Raw genomic sequence first — 20882 nt, 5'->3', positions numbered from 1 at the left:
TTTGGTAAAGTGATACTGGGTTCCTATTTCTTTTGGCCACCACATCCCACTGCAGAAAAGCCACATGAACAACAGTACAGACCCAAAAAAGCACTACAGCCTTCTTTTTTTTTTTTTTTTCTTTTGGAAATTATTTATGGATATATTGGGCAAAACAATTTATAACCATAGTGTGGAGCAGCAGACTATACAAGGCAGATAAAAGCCCACTCTCAGCTAGGAAGAGGCAGCTAAGTATCCATGCTACATATTCAGCACACCCCTCCTGTGTGCAGGGTTCGTGGCTAGACATGTAAGGGAGTCCCTGTCTGGTCATAGGAGGTGTCATAGACACCATGGAAATTTCAGAGCTTGAGATAACCACAAGGTCTGCCCCAGCCAGCAGCCACACTGACAAGACATTGGTATATTCATTACAGCGCAGTCCTTCCTTTCTCAGTTGTGGAAAACACTACAGCCCTGCTTAGGACATTAACCTTTGTTGATGTCAACATAAAAATGAGCAATCTATGCTAATTGCATTCTGTGTTATCCCCTTTCTCCCTTCTACCTCCAGCTTAAGGATGTTTGTAACTTTACCTATTGATTTGTATGTGTGTCTTTTTATGTGACAAAATGCATTGGATATTTGTAGCTTTCGGGACTTTTCAAAATATTTGTCAGTAGGATGTTGTGGTTTGGATAAAGTGTTCCACAGTGACTCTAGAGACAAGAGTTTGAATTTCACTCTGGTCTCCAGCTGCTGCCCAGCACTTTCAGTTTAGCTGAGTGCAAATGCCTGAAGGCTCAAGTTGGATGCAAAGTCAACCATATTCCTATACCCTTCCTTATTCCTTATGTTGTAGAAGATGGAAGGCCTTCACCAGCCTACAGAAAGGAGTTAGCGTACGTATCCAATTTGGAAAAAAGCACTGTTGCATCACTGTTGCAAGACCAATGGCCCATTTTTTATTTGCTTGTTGAGAAGCTCATGTTTTCAGTCCTTGAAAACTGGCCTGAGGTGACCATGTTGCCTCTCATGATCTACCAGGTGGTAGCCATTTTGGTGGTTTTGTCAGATGTAACAGTCAAAATATATTAGGAAAAAAAAAAAAAAGACAAAAATTAAAGGAAGTTTTTCCCCTAGTATTTTTCTTCATTTGTTTTGTGCTCAGAAAATATTTCTCTTTATATTTGTGAGTGAATCTGCTCTCTAACATGCTATTTGCTATTTGCATTGTCAGGTGCATGACATAGTCCAGTAGTTATCTTCAAAGCAAACAGCAAAAATTAGTGTACTCTTTAAGCCCTTTAGAAATAATAAGAAATAGAGAAATGTCAGCAAAACAAAATAATGCACAACATATTTCTTTTTCTTCTTCTTTTTTTTTGCTGTCTTTTTTCTTCCACTTTCCCTTCCCTTCCCTTCCCTTCCCTTCCCTTCCTTTCTCCTCCTTTCTTTTTCTTTTCTTATCTTTTCTTTTTTTTTTTTTTTTTCCTTTTCCTTTTTCCTTTTTCCTTCTTTTTAAATATCTATTTTGTGCATTTCACCCATCCTGATATCTGCTCTGGCATCAGATGCAATTAAGTGTTCCTGCCTGCAAGGGACATAGATAGAGTCAGTGTCATGTGTTGTCAGCGCATCCGTCACACAACTCCTCCCAGACCACAGCCCCCCTGTGTCCTAAACTTGAGACAACAAATTGCTGCCAGGTCAGGCTGGCCTGACAGTTTCCATTAGTTTGGCTCGTAAAAGTGAAGGACGGTTTTCATCACAGGAAAAAAAAAAACTCAGAAAATCTGGACATGAAAGGCTTCTTCTCCCCATTTGCACCACTGCAGGGGAGCTCATTTGGGGATGCTGCTCTGTTTTACATGCAGTCCTGAGTATCTGCTCTGTTTTCACTTTTGCTGTTTCCTGAGTCTCCTGATGACACAGCAAGTCCTCTAGGGCAATTTATTGTATTTTTGTCAACTGAGAAATTCAGGAAGATTTTAGTGATTAAGAGAATCCATCTTTTTGGTAAAAATCTTCTCTGCAAACAGTTTTGCATACCTTTGCCAGATTTCCAGATAAATATTCCCCCCGGCTCTGTGGTATGAAGGGTGGGATGGTGAAGGTTCAGAAGTACATAGGTAAATGATGTATTTTATTTATCCACTGCTTCTTTTTAAATTCTGGGGAGGCTACATCAGTCTTGCTCTTATTACAGCACGTGGCTTAGCAGTAAAGGTGAGGTGTGGGGTCCTGAGGATGGGGGGATTCTGAAAGGGATCACGCATCTCTCAGGCAAGATTGTGGTATAACTGATATTGCACTGGGTCAATGGCTTTTGAAGCCCCTTTCAAAACTGCACTGACATTATTGTTAGGTGTTCAGAAATGGTTTAAGTCTCCACCATAGCAGATACCACCACAAACCCAATGTTCACTACTTATGGGGATGCAGCTTCTCAGTCTTCTTACTTGTAAGCTACAAACCTGATAAAATAACTGATGGGTCATTTTATCCAATATTCCTTTCTGCAATCTGCAGGCTAAATAGACCTCATAAGAAAGAATTTTATCTCTAGTAGGTGTTTTCTTAATCAAAATCAAGAAGAATTGGATCAAATCCATGTCCTGTTCCTTTCTCTTTTTCCCTCAGGGTTCACCCCACAAACCAATACATGTCACTACTAAGAAATTGCCCTTTCTCTTACTTAGAAAAGTTAAGATTTGTTTACCTACCTTTCCATCAGTTTGCCTTCTTTTAGCATATATCTTCTTTTCATATTTATTGAGTTCACGAGAAGGACGGCCCAAACCTCTTTATTTACCATCCTAATAATTTTCTAATTGTTCCTTGTGCTTTCCTCTGAGTTTTGTATAAAATATTTTCCTTGATTTATTTTTCCTGTTGATAACCTTATCTTTTAATCTATGTTTTGAGACAGCTGAAATATGAGTATAGTCATTCCAAATAAAAGACTTACAGGGGAAAATAAAAATGAAATTTTACAGTACAACACAATAGTCAAATGTAAAATTGTACAGGTTATGCAAACAACACAATCTGTCAAGGATGTAAACAGTTTTCTGTGGCAATTATAACAATTTTATAATTGTATTATAGTTTGTATTGTATGTATTATAATTTTAAAATTATAACAATTTTATACTGCAAAATTGTTTAGAAAGATAGAATTGTTATTTTTAGTAGTAGCAGTAATAATTTTTATTTATGCAGATTTTTCAATGTAGTTAATTACTTTGTTTTCTCTTCTCCAGCACTCACTGGCAGTGACCCATCAAGTTGCTTATTTCAGTGATGTCTTTCACTGGTTCTCCCAGCCTAAAAGGAGCCTGTGACTCACCTGTCCCATTTTCTGAAGTGTTGAAACTCATTAACAATTTATGAACAGGGCTCACCATCAGTATTATGGTTCAACAGGAAAATATTTGGGGAGATTGTCACTGGGAATGTTCACTGACTGGATGAAATGTAGAAGCAGCAAGACACAGGAAGCTGAAAATTTGCCTAGAAAAAAGGTCACTTTAAATGAAGAATTTAGGCCATAGAGAGATCAAATTTAATTTTGCTATAACAGTCCCAAATAAATTTCACTCAGCAAAAAAATTAGGTTCCAATTTATTTCAGAATACTCCAGTAATAATTATACAGAGATGGTTAATGAGAGCTGGTGATTTATTCCATTAGTCTGAGATGACCATCTCAAGATGTGGGCAGCTGTCTCCATGAAATACTCGTCTCTTTCTCCATAAGTTGGGTGACCTGGGAAGCAGCATAAAGTCCTCATTCTTTGTCAGCTGTAAGGTTGGGTATCTGACTCTAATGCATGCAGTAAGTAAAAGGTTTCTCAGCTTCAGAAATTTCTTGACACCTAAAAATCTACATCTAATTTTGAGATAGAGTTGAGATACAGTTGAAAGTTCAGACAACTTTGTCCAGAACAAAACCAAGCTTGTGAGCTCAGTTCACACAGATTCTCATTGAAAATTATGCATTAGCCTCTTGATACCTTAGAGCAATGTACACTTTCAGCTGGGAACAGTACTTTAATGTTAGTGCTAAGGGAATTAATGGCTAAATTACTTTAGTCCCTGTGGGGTTTAAAATTAGTTGATTCAAAATCGATTTTTTAAAGTGTATTTTCCCTCGTGCTTTAAATGCTCTGGACTCTCATAGTCTGTGACCCATAAGTCTCACATTAAACTGCTTGTATGGAACAGTTGCTCTTTTAATAATTACAGCACAGTTGACATCATCTTTGGGAAATGCCCTGGTAGTGTTTGGGATAGTTAAATCCATCATCACCATTCTTCAGTTAACTCACAGAGCTGCAGCTCTGGCAGTTGGAATCAAACCAAAAGGAAGTGAGGGGAAGGCTGTACAGATGTCTCATTAGTAGGCTTGCTCATCTACGTGCAAGCACAAGGGATGCTAGCTGAGCTCCATTCTGCTTATACTACAGCAGAAAGCTGATGTTTCCTCGTGTCAGTTTTGTCACTGTGGGTGGTTTCTCAGAGACAGTCGTTCACAAACCCTGCTCTCTTTTTCCCATTAGTGTTGGCTGCTAACAAGGGAAGTGGTGGAAAGGAGATGAGTCTGGCCACAGGAAGACCGACCTTTACTAGTGACTATAAAAGCAGTTGGCAATTAGGGCAGCTGGGGATGTCCATCCCATAGTTATGTAAAACTAGATGCAATAAACCCACTCGTGTTTCTTCTTGTCTTCCGTAACTATATGCTTATAATTCAACATGTTCTTTTGGGTGAAAACCTGATTGTTGCTGTGGGAAAAAAAAAGTAAAGCTTGTTATTAATTCAGCACTGAAAACCCTTAGGCTACAGGTAGTATTAGTTATATCTGCTTGGGTTGGGGTGAGGGAATAAATATATTCTGCTAGAAGAGGGACAGCAAAGTATTCACACGTTTTCTGACTACCCAGAGACCTAGAAAGCAATAAGATCATGTATTTATTCCTATGCTACATTTGTGATGTTGTCTTTGTGTAAGAGACTCAGTGACCCTGTTCTGTCTTCTGAAAGTCCTATATATTGCCCTAGAGGAGAAGGCCAAGCATCTGAGTCCAAACATAGTATTTCCATTGATCATACGTAGCCTTTAAATCATGCAGTCATCTAAACTAAGCACCATTACTTTTCTGGTTGATGAGTATGACTTCAAGAAGCAAAAAGCTGCTCTACACATTTTCTAGGTGTCAGTGGTCTCTGTTGTAATTCTAATAGCTCTGTCCTACTTAGTTTGGGGGAAATATTTATTCCTAATTACAGCTGCTCTACAATCTTCCAGTTTTAAATGGGAGGTTGCTCCTTATTCTAGGATTTCACTGACATTGAGACAATTCTCTGATTCAACCTGCTTCTCAGTACGTGGAAATATTTGTTCATTCAACCCTTTTTCACTTGATTGCATTGTGGTTGTGGTCCATATGGTTACACACCTTTAATATTATCTGCAATATAAATTCATTCTGCACACTTTTTTTTTTTTTTTTTTCCAGCATGTAAGTCATAAAGTGAGATGCAACAGCTCAAATGTCATTAAAAATGTACAAAAATTACCCTGAAAACAAATTTTTAAAGTTGCAAATATTGGATTCAGTTCAGCTTTGGGAAATTTGGGAAATTTGGGAAATAATGGGTCATTACAGAAATCCAACTCAAATGTGATTTTGGTTAGTCATCTATTTCCTACATTACAGGAACATTACTACAATTTACTTCCTTATTGATTGGGTTTATGGCTTGACTCATGCATCCCAGTTCACGAAGAATATCTGGATACCTGAATCTAGGTCTATAGAAATTTTATAGGATACAAACAAGCAAGATTAATCTTTATATAAAATGAAAATCTTGTTTTGTATCCATACAGTGATACCACATCTTTTGTCTCATAACAATTAATGGCACTTTAGCACACCCTAAATGAAAAATGAGTGGAGAGAGAGTCTGAACTAAAATCCTTGATGTTGAGAAGAGAAAGCTAAGGCTGCAAATTGCTGATTTTAGACACCTGTTCTGAAAATGTTTGTGCATGAAGTGAGTTTTGGTTTACAAAAATGGCTTGCAGTTTGAGAAGTCCAACTGTATGACTGTAAGCAGCTGTTTACAAGGTGTGTAGTGATAGGGCAAGGGGGAATGGTTTTTAAACTAAGACAGGGGAGATTTAGGTTAGGTATTAGGAGAAAGTTTTTTCCACACAGAGGGTGGTGAGGCACTGGCACCGGTTGCCCAAGGAGGCTGTGGATGCCCCATCCCTGCAGGCATTCAAGGCCAGGCTGGATGTGGCTCTGGGCAGCCTGGGCTGCTGGTTGGTGACCTGCACGCAGCAAGGGGTTGGAACTGGATGAGCATTGAGGTCCTTTTCAACATAAGCCATTTTTTGATTCTATGGTTCTGTGATATTCTGTGATAAGATTGCTGAATCAAAGAGGAAGAATTAGGTTTGCTATGTGCAGAGTGGCAAGAGACTGAAATAGAGAATCCTGATATAAATGCAGAAGTGGGCTTCAAAGCTAATCAAGGATTTCCTTTACAGTGGAGAGCCACTGTAGTCAGCAGTCTTGAAAGATGCTGAACAGATATCTCATTATACAACTAGATTTATGAACTCAACGTGATTAATTATTGCTATTTTATCAAACTTTGTGTTCTGTTAACACTTGTGTTGTGATGCACTTAAAAGAAAGTGGACACATCCATTTGGATTACACATAGGTACAAGAGACCATAGGGCACTTCAGATGTTACAGGGTGTCTTGACGAGCACCCAGATGCCAGTGCAAAATGACACAATTTAATGTGAATAAACCATTTTCACATTGCTTTTGTGTCACATTTGCCAACACTTTGTAGCAAGCCAGATAAATGGCAGACATATGTACTTAATCAGCTGAATGATTCCTCTCCACTGTCCTAACTGCTGTTCTATCCTACTTTATTTTAAATATGTATATAGAGATTTTTTTTTTCACTTTTTTATTATATTCATAATAAAACTATAATCTTCCTGATGTCTCCAGACCAGGGACAAAATTTTTAAGTAAAAAGAACAAAAATAAAATGCAAAGAAGAAATATGAGAAGGTATTTCAACGTATTTTCTTGTTTCAAGGTAATAAACATTGTATGCAAATTCATTCTATAGACGTAGTTAGTTGCAAATGGCAATTAGAAAGACAATTGGAAAAAAGACAGTAGTTTTCTTTCATTGATTTCTAAATAATACATCATTAGTTTGGGGTCACTGTCACTAGAAACCATAGCCAAACAGCACTCTCAAAAAATCAGTGATGAACGCATTCTGCCTTGGCAGAACAACAGCTAACTGCTGGGGGGATGCAATACTGGAAAATGATGGTAATTATGACAGTTTTCATGGTGCCCACAAGCATATCTGAGATGATGCAGCCTCAGTGCATAGTGCTGTATAAATAAACACTAAGAAATGGTCTGAGTTCTGCAAAGGCACAGTGTAAATGAAAGGGGAAAGGAAGAGGCAGGAACCAAGGTCACACAATGAAATGGTGGGAGAAAGAAGAAATGGAGCTCACATGACTGAAATCCCAAATCACTGATGTATCCATTAACCTCACTTGATTTTCCTTCTGGTTTTGGGTTTAGACATTAAAATTGTCTCGACTATTTACCCTGCTCCTGAGCCATCTCCTCACCAGCCTTTTGCTTCTTCCTTGAACCATTCTCTTTCTCCTTTGTCATTCAACCCCCTTCCTCCTCAAGTCCCTCGAGAAAGCTGCCTGAAGATTAATGGAAAACCAAGATTTGTAAACTATTCTCCTGCAAGTGGATTTAATCCAGACTCTCAATGACACCCCAAAGTGTATTTTGGGGTGTAATTATAATTGATGCACTCCACAGAGAGCTCATTTATCCTGAAACAAATATGGAAGACATGTTAAGTGAGATGTTTTCTATTTTTTTTTCTTTTTCTTTCACCTAACACCACACCATCAGGACACAAAGCTGCAGTTCCACTGAAAATAATGAAGTGAGAGGTTCCATAAAGTTATTTCCAGCTGATGGACTGAATGCTACATAAATATACAGGAGACTCTCAGAGGAAACCACTAGGTCACTCAGGATTGCATCAGTTTCAGTCCAGCAGTGAATGTAAGATCCATACCCCTCTTGTAAGGGGAGAAATCTGCATACAAGAAGATACACAGATATTAGGCTTCCCTCCCTCTCCCCCTGCTTGCCTCCAGGATATCAGCTACTGTTAAGTTCAAGGAAGTGTCAGCAGAGGTAATTATTTCAATCCACAAGGATTCAACCTCAGGGTCAGATAATAGCAAGAGTCAAGCAAGAAATTCTTACGAACTTGCCTAAGTTGGTTTTTCAGGGAGATCAAAAGCAGGAATACCAGCAAAGCAAAGCTATTGTGGAAAATGGACAGATTCAGGACATTTTGCACCAGACTGAGAAAGGTCAGCCTTTCTGGCAGACAGCAAGGCTGGTGCTCTGAGTCAACTCAAACAGAACCACTTCTTCCTCAGGCTTCCCACTGACAAATTCAGTTTGAGTTTGAGTTTGGCTCTGGACGAGGATACTGTCTCAGGAAAAACAAGACCTAGCTATTCCCTTTTGAACTAAACCTGAACCCAAATTGGGCTTGGATTTGAATCTGGAGAACGTTCAATTTCTTTTTCTTTTACTTTCCTTTTTCTCTCTATTTTCTTTTTCTCTTTTTCCTCTTCCTTTCCTTTTTCCTGGAAAAATGAAGCTATCTCTCTCAGTTACAGATTTTCAAGGTCCAGAAAACTTTCTGTAGACTTGGTAGTAGGAACAACACGAGATCAGGGTTTTGGGTTATAGCTCAAACTGATCTCCCTGTAATATTTTGGAACCTCATTGAGTTGCATTTGAACAAACAGTATTTTGGAAACTCCCCACCATTTTATTTGCAGCAAGGAAATAACCTGTGCATCAAAGTCAACATGGACTCTTGGTCCTGTAGTAACAGAGTTATTTAAATTATGCCAACAGCCACAACTACATCTCAGCCATCAGAGTTTAAGCAGCTGTTGCTCTGTCATTCCTGATGGACTTCTCCTCTACCACCACTGCTGTAGCAGATGTTCTCTTGAAGGGCAATGTTCTTTCTCCAGTTCCACCTCACTTACTGCTCCCTCCAATTGCTTTTTCACTAAGAACAAATTAAATTAAAAGTGTCTCTGATAGAACATAATGGTTTAGATGTCAGAGAACGCCTTAAGTGTGACCTCAGCCCTTGTTTTCTATGCTGCACACTGTGATTAATCCCTTTGCTGCAGAAATATTTCTAAACTGAAATCTTGACTCCTCTGAAATCAATATTGCCACCAGTGGCATTTGCTGAAGTAAAATGTTCTGTATTAATTTCTCAAGTATCAAGTTAAAGAAGATTTTAATCTCAACAATATATCAGTTTGGAAGCCTGAGACAGTGTCTTACTGTGAAAGGAGCAGCAAACTGAGCAGCAAAGCTTCTCCTTCTTTGCAGATAGTGGAAGGTGTTGCAGAACAGATATCCTTCTCTCTTTTTCGTTCTATGTCATGGGATACCTAGAATTTCCAGGTATCTTTCAAGAAGAGCTAGTTAAGATATGTCTGTTTGGAGGGATGTACAGGTGAATCCTGCTTAGCTGAAGCTACACCTTCAGTAGAGAGACACAACATCTGAAGCATATTTGGATATGCCAGCTCAGACTATCACCTCTCATAATCTGGCAAAGTTCTCCTGCATTTGCCTTATCCAGAGATTTGGCCCGGAACACTTAGTTTTTCCTTCTTTCAATGTAACCATATGTTATGCCTCATGGAAAAGGTGAACAGTGGCTTCTGGCCAGAACATACCAACCTTTTAGAGTTTATCATATGAAAATACATGAATGATACCCAGATGAGTGGGTTATGTGTATAAGTGTCTCTCTCTCTCTTTCTTTACATACTTAGATAAATATAATTGCACTGTTCTCTGCCTGGGCTGCTTTGGAAAGGGGACAGCAGTGAAGTTATTAAGAACCTCCACTTGTGTTAAAAAACTTCCTTAGTACAGCAAAACAGTCTATTGTTGAACTGGGAAAAGATATTCCATAAATCTTCCAAAGTCAAACACCGTGACAGGAATATGGAGAAATAGATCTATATATTAAGTACTCTTTTAACAGCACTATTTGACCCTTAGAAAAAGCAAACAGAGGAAAGAAAACCTTACAAGCCTGGAAAAAATATTCTCTGACTCTTATCAAAAGCACATTTGAAAGGAGACCTTGGAGGCATCTATTGTTTAATGGGCTATGGTTGATTTATTGTTGATTATGTCACAAAAACAGAGAAGAAATACGTATATAATCATTCCAAAGCCATGAAAGGTATGGGGCTTCAATCTATTAGACACTGGAATCAGGGAATATCTTTTTTTTCCTCCTTCATTCAAAGAGCTCTGTTTGACCAAGAGTGTGAAACAGTTCGATGGGCAAGTCCCTCAGTGCTGAGATATACCTCACTTGTTTTCTGTAAGTAACTGGCCACACGAGACCAGGCCTGCAGTTTTAGTTTACACAGCTGTATGCTGGAACGCAGAGTTCACTGCATTTGTTTCAGGCTTCTTCTAGCAGCAGCAACGAAATGCTGTCCCTCCTTGCCCTCTGCTGCTGGCTCTCCTGCTGCATGCACATGCACACATGTCATACACATGCAGGCACATACAAATCTGCAGCCACGATTGCTTTACAGACTTCAGAGCTGCCTGTTTGTGGGTACAGAACAAAGAATTTGAGACAGCAGTGGAGTTGAAGGGACTACTGACAGCAGATCAACAGCTGTGAGGTAACAGTCACATTTATCATTGGTTTGAGCTGGACTAGTTGAGGGATTGAACTGCCATGCTTCTCAAAACACTATTTTGATACAGATGTTTCAACTCAGTATCTCTTTTCAAAAATTTCAGGGTCCTATGTTTTCCATTTCTCTTTTAAACCCACATAAAAAGAAAAATGATAACAGAGTAGAACAGAATAATTAAAAAATGCATCCATTTAAACTTCAAGATACATTTTTAAAAAACAAAACAAATGAACAAAAAAACATGCTGAATTTTATGGCTGGTGACACTTGAGTGAGACATCTATATCTCAGTCTGAATCAAAAAGATCAGAAAACAACAGCAGCAGGGAACTCAGAAGGGAAGACAGCTGGGCATGAGGCATGAGGATTTTGATATTACCAGGCCTGGAAGAAAGTTTGGAATGTCTTCATAGCTGAAAATCATTGATCACAAGTCTCCTTCTGTATAGGTGGAAGATGACCTAAAAAAGACATGTAAATCTCCATGTGCATTGAAAATCGTCAGATAATATGTAAGAAAAAATGAAAGATGTAGAGCATTACAGAATGAAGAGCACCTAGTATTAGAAAATGCTGTTGTTAGGAAGTTAATCATGGAATACTTCATATATTTTTGGAAGCTACCTATTCCATTTATTTTTATATTCTGAATTGTCTTTCTCTCAGGAGAAACTAAAAGCACTGTTTTGCTTGATATATACATTTAGAACTACAAGGCCATATACCACAAAGTGCCTCAATGGACTGGCTATTAAATTTACCTCTGCAACTTCTGAATAGGAGAAGCATATCTCCCTGCTTTCTCAGCTAAGGTTAATCAATTTATTTAATTGTAGACATCTAAGGGCTGACTGGTCTCATGTAGAACATTCCTACACACATGTCATTGGAGAAAGACAAGCACCACAAGAAGTGATACATCTTGCTCCTTGGTTGTACAAACTTTTCTGATAACCCTCTTGAGGGAATAAAATTAAATAGGCATTCTGGAAAATGGCTTTCACAGAATTCATAATATTCAGAAATTAAACTCAACTACTATGCACACGTACTCCTCCAGGTAAGACATATGCCCAGAACTTGTGACATTCAATAAAATGAGAATGATGAGTGTTTCATTTATCAGTCCTGCCTCTTTACTGGCCTCCGGTGGCATCCTATCTCATGTGTACATGGAAGGTCTTTTACAATGTGGCACTACTCTTTGCCAGGCCCTTAAACAACCCAGCAGACGACAATAATAGAAGCTGGACCTCTGCCAAACATAATAATGATATTTCCTGGGGTATTCACAGAGTTTCCAGTTCTGCAGACAGGGTGTAGCGTGGTAAACCTAAACATCATGGTATTTAAATATCCAGCTACAAACATTCACAAGTGACTCACGGTCCTGGTTGCTTCCTATTTTGCTACGGTGATCCAAAATACTTCTACCTAATGAGGCTTTCTTGTCAGCAAATATAAAATACATATTTTCTGAGAATCAAGACTTTTATCATGTCGTCATTTATAGATACTCAAAACAGAGAAATCAAAAATATATGGTTACTGAAAAGAGAGTAGTTTTACAGATAGGATAGTTTAGTCTTAGAGCTCTGACAGTTTGGGACTGGACACCTCTGAAAGTGTCAGCCCTTGGAAATAAACAGATCTATGGCCAACTGGTGCTTGTTTTACTACGTAAAAACCAGCAAAAGTTACCCCAATGTCTAAGGAAAACATGAGCTGAGTAGCCTTTCTTTCAGCAAATGTAGTGATAGAGAATCCTAAAAGTCTATTTTTTTTATAATCTTAAATAGCTACTGCGCTAGAAGTCTCTAGTTGTATCATTTTGAAGTGAAAATAACAGAGAGGTTCAGAGATTGGTCATGCTGGATGGGGCTCTGTGCACCTGATGGAGCTGTAGATGTCCCTGTTCATTGCAGGGGAGTTGGACCAGATTGCCTTTAAGGGTCCTTTCCAATACAAATGATTCTAAGGATCTATGAAAGTATTAGGAGAAAGGCTGACAGATTTTCAGTGTCAGTTTATGTCTTGTTTATACTTGAAAGCAAAATATGCAGTAATCCTGAGGGTATTTGCCTACTGTGACAAACCATGCCAGTAGTATCATGTGGGATACTCAAACCAGAGCTGTGCTCTGATTAAAGAAATACACAAGCATTGAACATCAAGGAAAATATTAGTAGGTGATCTTAAGAGATTTTCTTTGGTGCTTTGTCTCACAGCAGCCACCCTGCCACCACCTAGAAACTGCAAACTTTTTCCTATTTTTTTTGTGACAGTTTGATGAAGAATCACAGACATGACTCCCTTCTAACATTTATTCTGTCCCATAGCTAATGAGGCCTGATATCACTCTCTGCTCCCCTGTAAATACATGTGCAACACATGTCTGGGTTCTGCAGGAGCAATTCCCTTCCTTCTGACTATCACCACACTCACAGCAAATCAAGATGATTTGCATGCCATGTTGGCTGAGAAGTCTCTCAGAAACCTGTTCTCAGCATTAATGATGAAGAGATGTGATATTTTTGTACGGTAGACTGTATTTGTCATATAATACCATCTGGTATATAATCGTATCACTGTATTGTAGAAAGGGTGCTGAAAGAAAAAAAAAAATAGAGCCAAGAAAGGAAATGAAGATATTTTCTCACGTCCTTGCATTTCAGGAGAATAAGGAAACCTGTTTTAGACAAGAAAGGGTGGAAGACCTGTTGGAATAGGAAGTCAACAGGAACAGTAGTGGAAAAGATTGATCAAAGACCCACCAAGACTCTTTTATCTATGAGAGTTATTTCAGTGAGCTGAAATAGCAGAGTGAAAGTAGTTTTCAAAGAGGAAGGATATTTTGGGATTTAACAGGATGAACTTCAGGTAGAAAGGATTGAGTACTCATCTGAATCTCTGGGGGTGATTCTGTTCATTTACTTTTCAGGACTGCTCAGATCTATAGGTGCCCATATGTACCAGCAATGTCCCTGCTTTGGCTGAAAGCACTTCTCCTAAGCAAGGGACAGGTATCTCTCCTAATACATTTGCCTACCAATGGCCAGCAGGAAATTTCTGTTTTTATTTCCCAGTGACCACAGGTCAAGAGAGCTCTGACATTTCACTCCATAATGATTTCAACTGTCAAATCAATGTAGTGTTCCCATTTTGACTTTATTCATCTATCTTAAATTGCCCCTATTATCTTAAATTGCCCCTATTATCTTCATGTCCAGTATTCAGAGCCTTTGTTTCACAGCAAAGGGAGCTTTTCTGCCTATGCTTCCTTGCAAAGCACCATTCCAGCAGCATCTCCTACTTCATTTTAAGTGTAAAGCTCTGTCAAGGACAGGGACTGAAGACTGTAACATTTGGAGACAAAATCCTGATGTGGTTTCACATTAAATCAAACTTCTGAGAGGCTGCTGAAGCTCAAGTTGTACTATTAAACCAGTCAACCCACCCTGCCTAATTTTCCCATTACAAATAAAAGATGCAAATCAGCCCAACTAATAAATAACACCTTATGTGAAATCTTGGAAAAGACTGTATTGACTGTGTGCATAAGAGAGAAAGAATAAATGCCCTTCAGATTTTTGAAAAAGAAATTTCAGAAAAGCTTCAAACATTTCAGTTATTTAGATAGTGACCACCTTTGGTTTTCTTTCAGACATTGTCTTGATTTGACAAAACCATATTTCCATGAAGATTTTTACCATGTATAAAGAGAAAAACATCTGTTCTGCTTTTTTTTTTTTTCATCCTTATTTGTAGGAAAGATAACACATTTCTCTATTTTCAGTGCTTTTTTGCAAATCCGTGAGAAGTGAAAATGAGCAACAGTTGTATTTTAATAAAGAAGAATACAAGGTCCCTTAAAGCTTTATTTTGGTTCCTATCCTTTGATATTTCTGTCCTTTATTTCACAAACAAACAAATAAACACACAAACCCAGTTTTGATCTTTCTCTGCTATCTTGTTCATTGTTTAATTGTTTTTCAACTCAATATTGGAATAGAGATTTCAAGGATTTTTGCATTCAAACGAAGAAAACAAGACCGTAGCACATTCTCATCCATGGTATTTGCCACCAGGAACTCTACAAGGAAAAAAGACTATCACACCAACTTCCCTCGATGCTTACAGTTCACTTGATATTGAACAATCCAGGAATGAGATCTGCTGCCTAAGGAACATGGATATTGGCCCTTTCTTGGTCATTGTCCTAACGTTCCCCAAGTGGAATCTGCAGTGTTCACTGCAGAGCCATGTGGAACACAGGACTCATGATGTCTCATCTCCCGCCTGTCCAGGAGCTTCCAGAAAAAAAGAGTTTGGCCAGTAAAAAGGAATATTTCTAGAAAGCAGTGTAACTCTCCCACCTGCTTTCTTCCCATCTTCACTTTGCCTTCTGAAATACAACTTGCTGCAAAAGCAAAGCTAAGGTACTTCTGCTAAGGTGTCATATGGGCTAATTCTCTTTGACATCAATGAAGGCAATTTGGTTCATATCAAGGAATGTACTGTTTCAAAGTCTGGCAGTCTTGCCACAGAGATGCAAAGCCTCCATGTCGTTTGTCAAGAAAATTTTGTTCTGGGAGTTTTAGATAAACTTCTATTTTCCCTGCCTGAAAAGTAACCACAGTGTAAATTCCAACCATGCATTGCCTTCTGCTGAGGAATATGGTTCCCATTATCAGAGAGCACTGCTTATTATTACACTGAGCTTTTCACTTTTTTTTCTTCTTCTTTCTTTCTTTTTTTTTTTTTTTTTTTTCACATGAAATGATTATATATCAAATATTTTCCTCACCAGGCATGGCTGACAGCTTTTGCCCTCAGGAAATCTTCTTTCTCTCCATTTAAAGAATTTTTTTTTTTCTTTCTCTTCTTTATGTTTTCTTCCCCCTGGCTCCCCTCCCTTTCAATTCATACAACTGCTCTATAACACTGGATTCTCTTTATTTTTGCTGGTTCTTTCAGTTTATGAATATCTAGCAGATCAATATACATCAGAGAAAAAGGGACAAGATAAATAAATGCATTAAAGAAGAGAGAAAAAGGGTTTACCCAAGTACTAAGGCCTAGATCTGCAAGGGTATTCTTATGCTGATGGATACTGATCATGGATCTGGGATTATGCCCTCATGTGCCAGATTAGCTATTTATCCTTATGGTAAAATTCTGGGAATTCAAGACACGGATTAATTCCACTTAAAATCTTGTTTTGTTTTATGTTGTTTTCCAACTTTTAGACCATGTCAATATTTTCACAAGAAGCACGAAATGGGGACTCAGTGTTCCCCAAAGAAAACTCAGTGTTTGGAGTCACTGTCTGTGAAGCTTTCGCAGTCATATGTCCCATTTCCCACTGAGAAAAGCAATTATAATAGGAAATTTTCAGTTGGCTGAATTAGCTGCCCACATGGTGTCTGTCTCCAACACTACAAGATGGTTGGGAGCCAAAAATTCTTATCCTCAGCTTGTCATAATGCAGGAGTTTATGTCAGTCATATATAAAAGGATGTATTGGTGACTTCCACTTTTCAAAAACACAAACAAAAGCAAAAGCAAAAAAAAAAAACCCAAACCACAACAGTAGTGACATTTTCAAAATAACATCTTGATCAAAGAAAAACATAGCCTTGGTCTGTTGAAGTTGACTCCAGCTCTACAACAGGGAAACACATTCATAGGTTTTTACTTAGAGCTTCCCTACCTTGAAGCAATTGCTAATGTGAAACTGCAACATCTTTCAGTGACCTTGCACATTCACAAAGCATCTTAGTATGTTACTTGTCAGTGATTACTGCTTGTAATGTCAAGCACCATCATGATTCCTAGGTGCACTGATAAGATGCATTTGCTGTTACATTAATTTCTTAGCCACAATCTGTTTTCCTCTGATGATTTTTTTCTCTTCATCAACTCTTCTCTTCAACAAGACAGAACTGAAGTGCTTACTAGAAGCAGATTCTTCTTTTTCCCCCATCATGGCATGAGTTTTGTGTGCTAATCTCAATTCCTTATGAGGGTCTTGATCTGTGGAATAGTTCACTTTTATTCTCAATTACGTATTCAAATTGATTTATTCAACTCAAAACCTTGTCCCACTGCCAGCTAAATTTGTCATAGAGCCAGATGGATAGGTAAAAAGGCTTCAACACAAAGCGATAAATGCCTTATTTAAGGAGTTATATCAAGGTCAGCCTATCCTTAGGATTTGAAAAGGGGTAGAAGAGTTGTACAACTACAGACTTTTTAGAAAAAGTAATGAATAACTGCAGTATGAAGACCCAAAGAAATGCATAAATACAAAAATTATAACCAATGATTGAATGCTAGGAAAAGTTATTCTTGAGCTAGTCTGTATATACTACATTAAAAAGAAAGGACTGATAGAAGAGGGAGGGAAGGAATAGGAGAAGGAAGGAAAGAAGGGGAAAGGCAGAGAGAATGAATAAATGAGGGAACAAGAAAATCAAAGAAGGAAAGAGTGAAGAAAAGGAAAAGAAAAGGAAAGGAAAGAGCATAATAAATGATGTCCATGGATTTTGAAGTCAGAAGGGAGTATTATGACCTTTTATGTAACACGGTGGATAATCCATAGTGGTCTAGGAAGGGCCTCAACTTTGGCAAAAAGGGCACATCAGTACATGACAAAACACAGACTAAGGAGAACACTGCTCGTTTGACCTCTCTTACACTTATGATTTATTTGTGTGTGATTAATTTTCTGTCACATCCACTTTGTGTGTTGTATTACTGGCCTTTATAAGATTCCAGAGGTCTATTTCTTTGGAAAAAAAGTGACTCTGTCCTCAAAGTCTTGCTCATGAAAATAAATCACAAAGCCGAACACAGGTATAAAATTAGAGGTGGGGTGTTAAAGTTTATCTTGAGTTTGACAGTGGGTATGTGTGTGAGAGGAAAAAAATACTAAAGTGATTATAAACATGTATGCATTACAAATAAAACAAGCTGATACAGCCATCAAAATAAAGTAAATGCATTTCTGCACAACAAATGGTCAGGTAGTTTTGACTGACGCTGGTTCTGGTAATGATGATATATAAAAAGATAATTCAGTGGTGTTGGCAGTGAACACTAGTTCACAGTCTAGAGCTTAAGGCCAGAAGGAACCATTATAATCATATACTCCAACCTGTTCCATAGCACTTGCCAGGGAATTTCATGCAGTAATTCCTACTTCAAGACTATAACTTTTTCTCGAGCTGAAACAAATCTTACAGACAGATTCCAGTGCTGTTTTAAACATGTCCAGGCATGGAGAATGCTACATATTCATTTCAGGTGCGGTTTTGCCAGCCTTTTTTTTTAGTTTTAAATTTGTGTAAAATATTATGTTTGCAAAAGCTGGATTACAAACCTGGCAATATTGTTAACAGTTAAGAAGAAGGATAAAACAACAACAACAAAATGCTACCACCAACAAAACAAACAGCAACTACAACAACTAAACTTACAAGCTGAAAAGAAGACTTGAAACACAAACACCCAAACTGTAATTCTCTCCTATTCCTATCCTCTGTTTTGACCTTAAGTTCTCTGCAGTGAGCAGATGAGCACTTCACGTGAGGAGCCATCTCACATAACTTCAGGAATATAAGATTTTGACTTCAACCTGAGCTTTCTTTATAGGCATGATGACAAATGGACACTTCCAGAATCAGATCTGGCACTAATGTTTCACTCTGGATCTTCTATTTCTCTCCTGTTGCTAAAAAGGAAATCTTGGGGTGACTGGAGCATATCTCCTTTTGAGACGCCTTACATTATGTCAGATATATCCTGTCACTGCTGACTGTCTAAGCAGTGATGAAACCCTGAGAATATCTAGTGTCTAAAGGGCAGTGATTGTGCTCTGAGCTTAGCCTCATAGCTATGAATGGAAGCAGGACCTCTGTGAAGCCATTGGTGTTGAGAGTGTGTATTCTGCATAACAATGTAATGGTTAGAAATTCAGCTCTTACTTCTTCAGAAATCCAAACCCTAGAGCACTAAAAGAAACATTATTCTCCACCTTTTCACTTCAACCATAATCAACCAGAAACCATGAGTACAAAATCCAGGGGTAATGAGAAAGGGAGAATGAAGTTTGGATCTACAGTCTAATGGCTAAGACCCTCAAATGGGAGAAGTGTCCTACTTGATATCTGACATATGCATGTATTTCCCCCAGATATTGTATTCCAGTACATTCCTTGTTTGTTTTTCAGCCTCCTACTCAGGAATATTTGGCTATGGACACTATGAATTTCTATCATCTCTTGCAAACATGTATGTGAGGCTAAAGTGCCAAGATATACGTATACTTTCAGTGGGGAGTGATTAATCTCAATCTCCACAGTATTACATGTTTCACACACACTGACAGGACATTCTCTGAGTGACACAAGTTCCTTTGCCCTGTATCATGTGCCAGACACACCAACAGCTGACCCTGGAGCAATGCTTACAGGGGATTGTAAATGGATTTTTCATCTACATTGCCCTAACTGAATCACCAGGCACTTTGGCTTCCTGGATAAAATTGCCTCTAGCCGGAGATTCCCCACAATCCACCAAAGCAATAAATAACCTGAAATTACACTATCGGGCAGCAGTGCCTAACAGACTGCTCTTGATTGACTGATCTTATCTGGTTTTCAGTCAAAACTTTTGTTTAAGGTCAAGCAGATGGTGGTGTGCATAGCAGAAGATGCTACAGCATGCTCATGCTAAGATTTGTCATGTCCATGAAATGGTTTGAAAAGAATATGCATCAACAGAAGTAGATGCAATACATCTCAGTTGGCAAAATGAGATGTACAGTCATGGTCAGACCAGATAGGTATCTGATGATGGTTTACTACTGTCTACCCTTACTCTTCTCCCCTCCTCCCCATGACACTGTTAAAACACATTGGGTGGCAATTTGCAAAATGGAAAAGTCTTTGCAGAAAAGTCTCAAAATTAAGGATGCATAAACAGTTCTCTAGTTGAGAAACAAGTTATTGTTCGCCTAACTACTGAAGTGGAGCATGCTGCCAAAACCAGTCCCAGTATGACAGAGATTGCGTCAACAGACCAAATCCTTTTCTGTTGGGAGCATTGGCAAATACCTCTGGCAAAGAAACACAATGAAAAACAGTTTGGACTGCAGTGTGGAAGCAAGCTTGTTGTGCAGCCCAGCAAGCCAAGCTGAGAGGATGATGCTTAGGCAACACTAACATCAGTTTTAATTAGCTCACAGCATTTTTAGGAAGTTAGAACCAGGAACCCACCCAGAGTGAAGACTGTGGGGGCAATCTGGGATTGATATCTTGTATCTTCTTTAAGCAACTAATTGTTGCTGGCCAAGAAATACAGCCGAAGCTTAGCTGGAGATCTTTCTGTCTTCCTTTCATTGTACAGAATGAATTGTACACTTGCAAATATTCATTTATTTTGATTTTTTTGTTTGTTTATATTGACAACCAATCTACCAAATATACTGCCTAACAGCTATTAGAAGTTTACAGCTCCTTTCTGAAAATGTAGAGTTCTCAGAGAGCCTAGACATTAAAGAGGACTTGTCTTTTTGCCAGTCTGTTATGTATTACTTTTCAAGAGTTTTCAGTCTGGAAATCCTTAACCTGCCTCTTCAACTATCAACATTAATATCAGTGATTAAATCTTGACTACTCTGGGACTGGAAATGGTGCCAAAGACAAACCGAGTTAAGTTCAGCCCAATATTTCTCTGTTGGCTTGATGAGATACACCAAGGTCACAAAGCAGTCAAGGCCCCAGATGGCTCACAGGGACCAGTCAAGGCTCGAGCTCCAAACCTCTGGAGTTTGAAGTGTTATAACCCAGGTTTTTTTGATTGTTTTTGCCACAGTTGTGAACCATGTAGCTGGTTATGAAAATTGAGCTACTCACTTTCTTCCTTATTCCTTGATATATATATCCCCCAATTTCTAGTTGAGAGAAGGTATTTTATCTTTCAAGGAATTAAAAGGAAACTCTTGTTTTCCAACATTATCTA

Source organism: Centrocercus urophasianus, unplaced genomic scaffold (assembly GCF_019232065.1).
Source record: "Centrocercus urophasianus isolate 14NV4802_14NV808 unplaced genomic scaffold, USGS_Curo_1.0 seq_16, whole genome shotgun sequence".
In the NCBI taxonomy this organism is placed as follows: domain Eukaryota; kingdom Metazoa; phylum Chordata; class Aves; order Galliformes; family Phasianidae; genus Centrocercus; species Centrocercus urophasianus.
Note: the sequence above shows the minus strand (reverse complement) of the source record.